The sequence below is a fragment of the Carassius auratus genome, chromosome 6, assembly GCF_003368295.1.
Source record: "Carassius auratus strain Wakin chromosome 6, ASM336829v1, whole genome shotgun sequence".
In the NCBI taxonomy this organism is placed as follows: Eukaryota; Metazoa; Chordata; class Actinopteri; order Cypriniformes; family Cyprinidae; genus Carassius; species Carassius auratus.
In genome coordinates this window covers 27383246-27394166 of record NC_039248.1, presented here as the reverse complement: position 1 = coordinate 27394166, position 10921 = coordinate 27383246, and positions in this window count along the sequence as shown.

The following is a 10921-nucleotide window of genomic DNA, read 5'->3' as shown; positions in this document are numbered from 1 at the left end:
TTCGTGACATGAGTGTGGCTTGATATGCTAAGCATCTCACTCTCAACACTTCATCGTGCACTGATCTGAGACCAGCTACCCCAACCAGACCTCGACCATTGTGTTAAAGAAACCTCAAAACACATCTGATATCAGCAGTGGAATGCATCTCCAGCACATCGCTTCTCACTACATCTACAAAGCTGGAGATATCAATGGGCTCTCTGTAGATACATAGATTAACATGCCACTGGCTGACTAATTAACTGCCTCCAGTTCAGACATCATTATCTAAAATTGTCCCAACCGTGAAGCCAAGCATCCAAGAACAAGCCTAGTTGTTGTCATGCTTATTTAAAGCAACATGAACATATATATTATGGGATTTGATAATTAGACTATGACTGTAATATTGTTTCAAAGCATTTTTTCTTGATTAGTTTTAACCATAAAAACAACAGTTTTAACCTAACCTGTTTTGTTCAGAGTTTGGGTGGTTGAGGCAGAACGGGTTAGCTAACTGCCATCTGTCTGTAAAGAGCAGATTTTCTTTTTTATTGTGATTATTTACAGTCAGATTTGACCAATTTCATATTTCACTCCTGAATTAAAAACAAACAAACAACAACAACAAAAAAAAGGTAGTATATCACTGCTTCCACAAAAAAATAAAGGCAGTAAAAACTGTTTCCACGATTTTTAAAAGGTTTCTTTAAATTAATAATTATATTTTACAATATTACTGTTTTTGCTGTATTCTTGATCAAATAAATTGCTCTGTGAGCATTTTTTTTTTTTTTTTTTTTTTTTTTGGTGCAGTTTGTAAAAGAGAATTCTTTAAAAAAGCATTTAAAAAGCCTTAAAGATTCCAAACTTTAATGATAGTATTTTACTACATTATAGTAGGTCTTTAATCAGTAAACCATTCTTACAAATTCATAAAAGTGTCAAATGGATTTTTTTTTCTGTCTGTCTGCTGACTGTGACGTTATACAGCTCAGATCTAAACAATCTTGAATGTCCTGTGTCAGCCGAGCAACTGCCTTTGAGATGAATGGGAACACTAACGGACAGCTTTTTCCAGGTGTTATAGACCTCCTTGATATTAGCATGGTCATAAAATAGTTTCCTTTCCCGGTATTCCCAAATGACTCTTTCTGTGCCATGTATGTGTTGTCCGATGTCAGTTAAAGACAAGTCTGTTGACATAACTACATTCCCACTTGTCCTGAGAGCCATTTTGCAGATTTTGACACCATTGATATTACTACACATATGTGTGTTAGTGGTGGTGAAGCACGGTTCACGGGTGGTACAAAACATTTACTATATATATAAATTATTTATAATTATACATTATTGAATTAAACTATATAATTTAATGTACCTGAATCTCCTTCAGAAACTCAGAAAGGCCAAATGGAGTATGCAATTTTTTGCCCACCCAGGCTAAACAAACTGGGTATATAGGATATTTACTGTACTTTTGTAAATTATGTTGGTGAGTCTGTTCAGCCATGCTGCTTATCTTGAAAATGTTTCTTTCATTATTCACAGAAATGTATCTGTTGAAACAGAAACGTCCCATGACTGTGGGATTCCTCCAGCAGTCTGCTGGTTTCAGCTGAACAGATTATAGAGGAAGCCTGATGCGTGGTGGAAGAGGTCACAGACAAAGCCATAATTAGCTGTGGCTAATTGCTGTGTGGCTTCACTGGTTTGGTTAACTTCAGCTTTTAGCCCTTGCTGGTAGATGCCTGAACTACATCTACATATTTCTCCATTGACAACTATTCAAAACTAGCTGGGTGTTCTGGTAAATATTTTGCATGGAAGCATTCTTCATGTTTGCTATGGAGAAAAAAACTGCAGTTGTGAGGGAGAGGAAAAGGTTGAGGCTGGGTGGTAATGGAAGGTAAACGGCTTGTTTGGGAGTCTTGCAGCAACAGGTAAAATGCCGCTCTGATTTCACACCTGCCGACAGGTGCTTGGCAAACTATGAAAATGGAGGGTTACTCACAAAGAGGATCAAGGACAGTAGTCACACCCTTCCGCCCTCACGCCACAAACATCCTCCTTTAGAGGAAGGATGTTATCATGCACCAGTAAACATCAAATCTATATCAAAGACATTTTTCCGCCTGTACTTTTACAGTTTTTTTTACATAATGAAATCTTCAAATACAAATTGTAAAGTCACTGCAACTTCTTTGTCAGCTTACTCTCAGTTCATGACCCCTTTAAGATGCCTGTTAAAACATGTCCCAATTAACCTGAATTCACACATACCTGTATGTATCTTTTTAAATCTTTGTTTATTCAGCTACATATGAAATAATAAATTCATATTTCAAGCTATATTTTTTTCTTTCTTTATTTCTGTTGATTCTAGGGTGAAATATGACCCAGATATGTGCTTGACGGGTTTAATGAGAGTCAACCGCATAGAGAAAGTCCATTGATCTTTATGTTGGTTACCTTGGCCTGATTTAAAGATGCTGACACACAGAGGCATCTACTGCATGTTGGTTATGGTGTCATTCTATCTTCATAGTAATCGATCCAACATGCTCACCAGTGCAAGCTATCATCTCCATCCCCTGCTTGTTAAAGAGTCTCTCTGCTACCATTTACAACAATACACATTCTATTTCCATCACTTTGTGATGTATGATTTATGAAGCATTCCCTCGTCTCGAGATCATGAAGTTCCATCTGTAACTTTTTTATCTCGCTTCTTGGGGAATTTACGACAAACAGCCGGTTTACAGTTCTCTGTGCTGTATAGAAATAACAACCCAGTGTAATGGCATGTAATGCACATAATTATTTACAATCACATTTTTACTGCAGGGACGCTCGGCAATGATACGGGAAAGAGAGTTTGTGGGAATAGAATTACGTTTAAGATTTAGTGATCCTTAAAAGAAAGGCTTCCCTTGTTGGATTGGCTTACCTCTCCTATGTGGAGTTTCCCTTCTGGAAATGGTTGGAGGAATAATCATAAAAACAGCATTGCAAGAACAAGTGAAATGAGAGTTGCTCATGTCGGGTCATGCGTGTAGCCACAAAAATACTTGTGTATTAATATATGAACCTGTGGGATTTTAGTATGAGTGTCAAACCGTTAAGAAAATCCATATTAAAGCAATACAAAATATAATATTATTATGATGTTTTTTTAAAGAAATGAATACCTGTATTCAGCAATGATGCATTAAATTGATCAAAAGTGACTTCACTAAAGGTATCTATTATGAATAAACGCTATTCTTGGAAATTGGAAAAAAAACTCTTCTATTGACTGTGGGAACTGGAGACGGATCAAACAGGCCGTGTGCAGGGGGAGGGTCATTTCAGCTTCACTGGTATGAAGCGTCTCCCACGGACAAACCCACAGGTGCCTGATCCACCAGCTTAAGACCCTCTAGTCCCCCTATATCCCAGCATCCTCTAATGTTTGTCTACATACTGTACTATGTATAAAGAGCGCTCTTGAGCCCGTGATTAACAGAGAACAGAGAAATGGAGCTCCAGCTCCAGAATGGAGAATTCTCTGCTTGATATGAACTCAAGGCCTATAGAATTCCCAAGATTCCAGACTCAGTGTAGCAAGGAGAACAGCTAATGGTCTGTTCCTCCTCAAAACCTTTCAAGTCATCCTTACAGAGTTAAACGATGTAGAACAGATATAGAGTAGCACAGGACCTCTTCATATGGCAGTGGTGGATGCCACAGAATTAAGTTGTTTTGATTTTATTGTTTCATTTTTAAGGGGCTTCTGGATGATTAGAAAGCAAGTCTATCTATTCAGCAGATGTTTGCACACACACTTTATTCAGAGGCATATTTATAATCACAGAGAAGTGCTGGTGATGAAAAACATCGAACAAGTCAATCAAAGTGGGACAAAAACAGGCAAAGAAAAAGTATGAGACATGTGGTTTTTCTTTTAATTCCATCCGTTTATTTTAAAACATCCTCAATCTTAATCAAATTATTTAACCTCTTATTCTGTTTCTGCGCAAAATCTGCACATATGGCAAAGCTCAATTTTCAGCAGTCTTTAGTTTCACGTAATATGTTGAAATTTTGTTGATTTGCAAGAAATATTTATTATTATTATCAATGTTAAAAACTGTTTTGTGGAAACTTTTATTTAGGATTCTTTGAATGCAGAGTTTAAAAAAAAAATTTAAAATATATTTTTTTGTAACAATGTAAAAGCTTTTACTGTCCCTTTTGATAAATGTAATGCTTACTCACTGAATCAAAGTATTAATTAATTAAAATCTTACTAACAGAAAAGTTTGCAGAAAAAAATATCATGCTGATGAAGTTCATACAGTCGCTGCTTTAAATGATGTATATTTGTACTGGTTTAATGCTATATCATGCTTTATACTGAAGTTCGATAAGTATATTAATCTAGTGATGAGAGATAGTTTCAGATGTAGGAAAAACAAGCAGCACTGTAAATGATGGTAATCCCAGACGTTTCACACATACCACGCAAAACATCTGTTGTGTTTGGCAAGAGAACTGAATATCTTATTCTGAGACTCCTCTGCTACGGAGGAATTCATACATGTGTGTGTGTGTGAGAGAGAGAGAGAGAAAGAGAGAGAGAGGGAGGGAGCACACATTAGTGTACACACAAATATACGCATTTTATGTACCATATACTATGGAGAGGAAGGTTTATCTGGTAGATGATCACACTGTTTCGTTTGCTGGCTGATTTGCCTTTGTTAAGAGTGGTATGTCTGTGTTTAATGGAGTGTGTGTGTTCATGTGCAGTTTCGTTCCTTTGATCTTCAACGTTGATGGATGATGATAAAAAAAGCTAAGTTCAATGTACTCTTCCTCACCACGGAAAATACCTTCCACTTTCTACTGTACATGACTTCATTTCTTTATTCCAGTCTGTCATTTGAGTCAATTTCCACAGTTCTCAAAGATATTTAGGCCTCAGTTTAAATTGTATGTATTTCAGTTGCACATAAAATAACAGTTATGCATAAATGAAACAGGTGAGATTTTTAATAATATACTAATAAACTAAATGTGTTTTAAATACACAATAACCAGTTCATTTATCATTATTAAATGCACTTAGTTTCAGTCTATATATATATATATATATATATATATATATATATATATATATCATTATTTTTTTTATTTAATTGAATATTGCTTATTTCAAAATTGTTCATACTTTTTCATTGAATAAATGTCATTTTCATAATCTTACCTGTTTAAGTATGTACCATTTATGTATGTATATGACTGACAAATACTGCGTCACAGTACATTTATTATTTTTGTTTAGTACAAATGGAATGCGTAAATCTTTTTTTTACATCTTTTTTCTCTTTTTTTAATAAAATATTTTTTGAGTGCAAAACAAATAATTTTTAATCATTCAGTAAATTGTTTGGCCTAGCTCATGGTTATATTTATACTTTTCAGAATTGGCACTTTTGGTACAGTTTTGGGTCACCACCGTAAAAATCCAGTTGAGCACCACTGTTCTGGCTTTGCAACCTTTCCTAAAACTGTGTGTCCTTTCTCTCCCTCCTTTGTCTCTCTCTCTCACACGCACAGAACCTCACATTCTTTATAGTCTGAACCTCTGCCCTTCAGATTCCATCCAGTCTGTAACACCTTTATAATCATGCCACTACTGCGCCCCCTCTGTGACATGTGGGCCAATAATAGACAGGCCAGGTAGCTAAGCGATGAGGAATTTCACATTGTTATTTGATCCCACCGGCCCATGTAGCATGGTGAGAGTGTATGGGACACAGTGCATGTCAGAGATTGAGGTTTCCTCAGCTCCTGCCCAAACATCTAGTGAAGTGAAGTGAAGTGAAGTGACATTCAGCCAAGTATGGTGACCCATACTCAGAATTTGTGCTCTGCATTTAACCCATCCGAAATGCACACACACAGAGCAGTGAACACACACACACACTGTGAACACACACCCGGAGCAGTGGGCAGCCATTTATGCTGCGGCACCCGGGGAGCTGGGGGTTCGATGCCTTGCTCAAGGGCACCTAAGTCGTGGTATTGAAGGTGGAGAGAGAACTGTACATGCACTCCCCCCACCCACAATTCCGTCCGGCCCGAGACTAGAACCCACAACCCTTCGATTGGGAGTCCGACTCTCTAACCATTAGGCCACGACTTCCCTTCTATAGGAGCTCATAAAAGAGTAATGGATGTTTTATCAAAGCTAATAACATATGGCAAGCAAAGAAAACAAAAGACACTGAGAATGTTGTTGCTGAGGTGTTTGATGTATTGAGGGCACAGAAAAGGAAAAATAAGAGTCCCCCAAAGAACTGGTGGACTGGTATTAACCTCCTGATTAAGGGACATATAATGGAAAAGGCGTAATTTAGTGGCTAACATTTGATGTTCATTAAAAAATGGCACAATTTCACTTCAGTTCATGTTTATTTGTATAGCACTTTTCATGATACACTTTGTTGCAAAGCAGCTTAACAGAAAATAAATGTTTCAGATTTGTCAAAGTGATCTCCATATTGCAGAAATAGCTGATCATGCAGTTAGTCAGTGACATCTATTCAAACAGAAATGGTGAACTTGAATATCAGCAATAATTATATGTTAAGAATAAAAATTTGTAATGAACTTGTAAAGTTTTTAAGTTTCTCAGATGAATTGTAAATGCACAAATTTTATAATTGCATTATGAAATATTTGTCAGTATGTCAATGTTTCTCATATGCTCACCAAGCATGCATTTATTTGATCAAAAATTAAATGTAAATTACTTTTTTCTATTAGATTTTTTTTTTTTGTAGTCATTACTCCAGTGTGTTAATTATTAATTTCCTTCACTATAATATAGGCTATAATTTGCACAGTGAGAAAACAAATACTCAATAATGATCGTTTAAAGGTGATTCATGGACTGTGACAGGTGTGTTGAGTTTCGTCTGGCTCTGGAAACATGATTCGTTTCGGTCCTCATGTCATCAATCTCTTTTAACTCTTCTCATATCAAAGTGTCTAAATAGCCAGTCTCTAAAAGTTTACAAAACAAAGACATGAGTTCACTTCAAGAAAGACAGCGCAGCTCAAATGCACCAAAAACACTAAAGATAACACAAACACCCATCAAAAATAACTGTCGTATAACGTTTCTCTTGTAAAAATGTCATTAAAAAGCGTGGCGTTGGGTTTGAGCGAGGAGATCCAGCTGGCGGAGCTGAGTGTCCGGGTAATGGTGATTTATGAGCGCTGTGGAAGGAATGTTTGAGGAACACATGTCTACGGCTCCGCTTCGGACCGCTGCTGTGTGACAGGTGCTGCATGCGAGAGGCAACACTTTCTGCTCATATCAACATTTCTCATTTGTGCTGATGAGTCAATAAAAAGAAGAAGCAAATGCTGTGGCTATTTATGTACATAAAAGATGACAGAAAGGAGATTGTATTCCATTGTTGTATATTTGTAGTATCTAAAAACATGTTATTGTTTCCGTTATTGTAACATGCTACCATTTATTCATTTGCTAATAGTCCTTCTGTCTACAAGAGACAGTGAGAGAGCAAACAAAGCACAACACAACACTAGGCCCTGTCACTCTTATCAGGCGCTCAGGCCAAACACAATCAAAGAGATTCCTCTTTAGTCAAGGGCAAATAAATGTCATCACTCACAGCCACAAAGTATGAAAACCCTGTAAACGGTCTGTGGGATTTTCTGCACTTGAGCACACATCATTCCTATTACATACACATGCATTCTGCTTCCATTCCCCGTGAGTTCCTCCACGCTGTGGGGAATTGTGAACCTGCGAGAGATTCGCTGTAAAACATTAAAAACACAACCACAGCCCTAAATTCCAGGAGATGTTTGCTAACCCCATGCCTGTGTCTAAGAGGACTGTGGGGGCTCAGGGGGATGTGATGAATAGGCTGAAAGAGCATGATGAATGTGGCTGCTGGTGTGTGTCTGTGTGTGTGTGTGCATGTGTGTGTGGTGGGGGGGGGTGCGTGAGGACGGCCATCAGGGTTTGGGTACACATGAGGGTTAAGATGAAGCAGAGAGGAGAATCTCACACTGAACTGTGAGTGGAAAAAAGATAGAATGTAGCTGAGCGATGGAAAAACAGGAGGATAGAGGAGAGACAAGTGTGTGAGAAAAAAAAAACTGGAGAAACAGTCCTCAGGGAAAAGCGTATCATTTAGGATGGTAATCATTTTCAAACTTTGAATGAATAAGGATGATGAAAAGTTCATTAATTTAAAATACAAAAAACATAAATACTGGTTATTGCTCTGTGCAAACTTGATAGAATGGCTTCTCAAACATCAGTTTTTCACAATCCAGTCAGTTCCCAAATTGTAAAATCAAGCCTCATCTTTTTTTCTTACAGTATCCTGTTTCACTCTGAATTTTTGTCAGATCATGGTAGTAGAGTTATGTGGAGGTTTTACTGTAGTTTGATCTATAACATATGATATTTTATTCATTATGAAGAATAGAGTAACGGCTGCTAAAAATCAGCTTTGCCATCACAGAAATAAATTACTAGTAATAAAAATATTTAATAATTGTGTGTGATGTTTATTTGTGTATTTTAGATCAAATAAATGCAGCCTTGGTGAATATTGGAAACTGCTTTCAAAAACCTTAACAAATCTTAACCGCCCCAAACTTTTAATCTGTAATGCGTAGTATATATAATATGATAGAAAATCCTGAACAGTTTAGGCAGGGGATTTGGGTTACACAGCTGCTCTTTTTGTGAAATTCCTGCTAGTTACTCTTGGTCACAGCCTTTATTTTCTGTTACTGTCCAGATAAGGTAAAAACACTGCTGGGTTTTGTCTGCTTTATAGCCCCAGTTAACCTCTAACATTACTGTGCTCTCCATTTATGAACTTTTATATGCAATACACATTCTGTAGTTGTCTGCTCATGTTCATGTTGTATAAACCTTCCAGTGTCTGTCTTTTCTTATTCTGCAACCTCAACTTTGTTTTATTAGGCCTTTATATTTTATTTAATATTTTACTATGTATACTCCATTCCAGAATATTCTGTAATCTTGGATCTACGATTGTAGTTTAACTTCCAACTGTTCACTCACACATATCACAGGAGGCCTCAAATGATGTTCCTGTGGGGTTGGCTGCTGCTGCTGCTCGTTTGGCAGGAAGTCCCACTTCTTTATGTAGCGTGGCAGGAGGGTGCTTTTTAAGCTTGTTATAAGTTGGCAGCATGCAATAATAAATTCAGCAGCACTGCAGAACATCTTTGAAGGGTCGCCCTTAGATGCATGCTTTTAAGTTATATAGACAGCAGGTCGACAGGGGTGGGTTTGTCTTACGCAAACCCAGCAGATTTGGCACGTCACACTGGTTAGCACATGGAAAGTAAAGCTGGAAAATCTTTCTTTCTTTCTGTAAATGCAAACTATCAGTCAAACCTTTGGACACACCTACTTATTTTTTATTATGACTATTTTCCACATTATAGAATAATAGTTAAGTCATCAAAACTATGAACAAACACAAATGGAAACATGGGACTGTTGTGACCAGATAAATAGATGAGTAGACCGACGAATAGATGGTAACCCATTTTCAGAGTTCGTGCTCTGCATTTAACCCATCCAAAGTACACACTCAGAGCAGTGAACACACACACACACACACACACACCATGAGCACACCCTGAGCAGCGGACAGCCCTTTATGCCCGTGGCACCCGGCGAGCGGTTGGGGTTTCGGTGCCTTGCTCAGGGGCACCTCAGTCAAGATATTGCCGGCCCAAGACTCAAACCCACAACCTTAGGGTTAGAAGTCAAACTCTCTAACCATTAGGCCACAAATTATTGAGTGGACCAACGAATGGATTGATAGATAGACAGACAGACAGACAGACAGACAGACAGACAGACAGACAGACAGACAGATAGATAGGAGACTAGCCGTGTTTACAGTTTTCACAGATGGGGTTTAGACAGTGTGAGGTTAAGTGAGATAAATGACTCAGTTCCTCTGTTGCTCCAACTGGGAAAAGCAACAGCAATGTAAAAATGCTCAAACAAAGTCTGTCACTTCCCACCCAGCCACTGGAGAAAGCTATTTTATCATTGTTATCCCTTCAACATCCAAACGTTTTCTACATCTGGAGTAAACCGTTTTCTGAAAGCGTTCACACAGCCGTTTTCCCTCTCAACGTCAACACTTGAGCGCGTGATCTTTCCGGTAGGAAACACTGCCGCCGTGTGGTGAAACCTCAAATGATAATATTCCTTGTGCCAATACCAAAAGTCAATCTGAGTAGCTGTCACCATACAGAAGCTAGAAGAAGTTATTTAAAAATGGGTGTGCTAATAGTTTATAATTGCATTTTTTTCCACAGACAGACCCAACAGGATGACCCAAGTCAGAATATCACAGCAAACAACCCCATATCCCCATACAACGCCACACTTAAAACTGATTTTAAACTAAATTATTTATATACTCCAGTTTTGAAGAATAAAGTTGTTTACAATTTACGAACATAGCTTACATTTATTTACAAGTCTTTCGGCTGAATATAAATGTATAGGCTTTGTGTTTACATACTACAGTCTTCCTATTTTTCATTCACATTAATTATTGATGAAGAACAACATACAAACAAAAACCTTTCATAGTACAAAAATCAATAATTTAAGGTATTTTTCATTATTTTCATGATTATATTCACGAAATAAAAGATACAATGAAACGGCAGCTCCTACTCTCAGTTAAATTCAACTTTTTATCCAATAAAATATTATATTTTTTATAATTAATTTCAAAGTCTAAATAATCAAAGCAAAATAAATGTAAAAATGCTTTTATATATTATTTAATAAATACAAGGTTTAAATAAAAAATATTTAGGTCTAGGCTAAAAA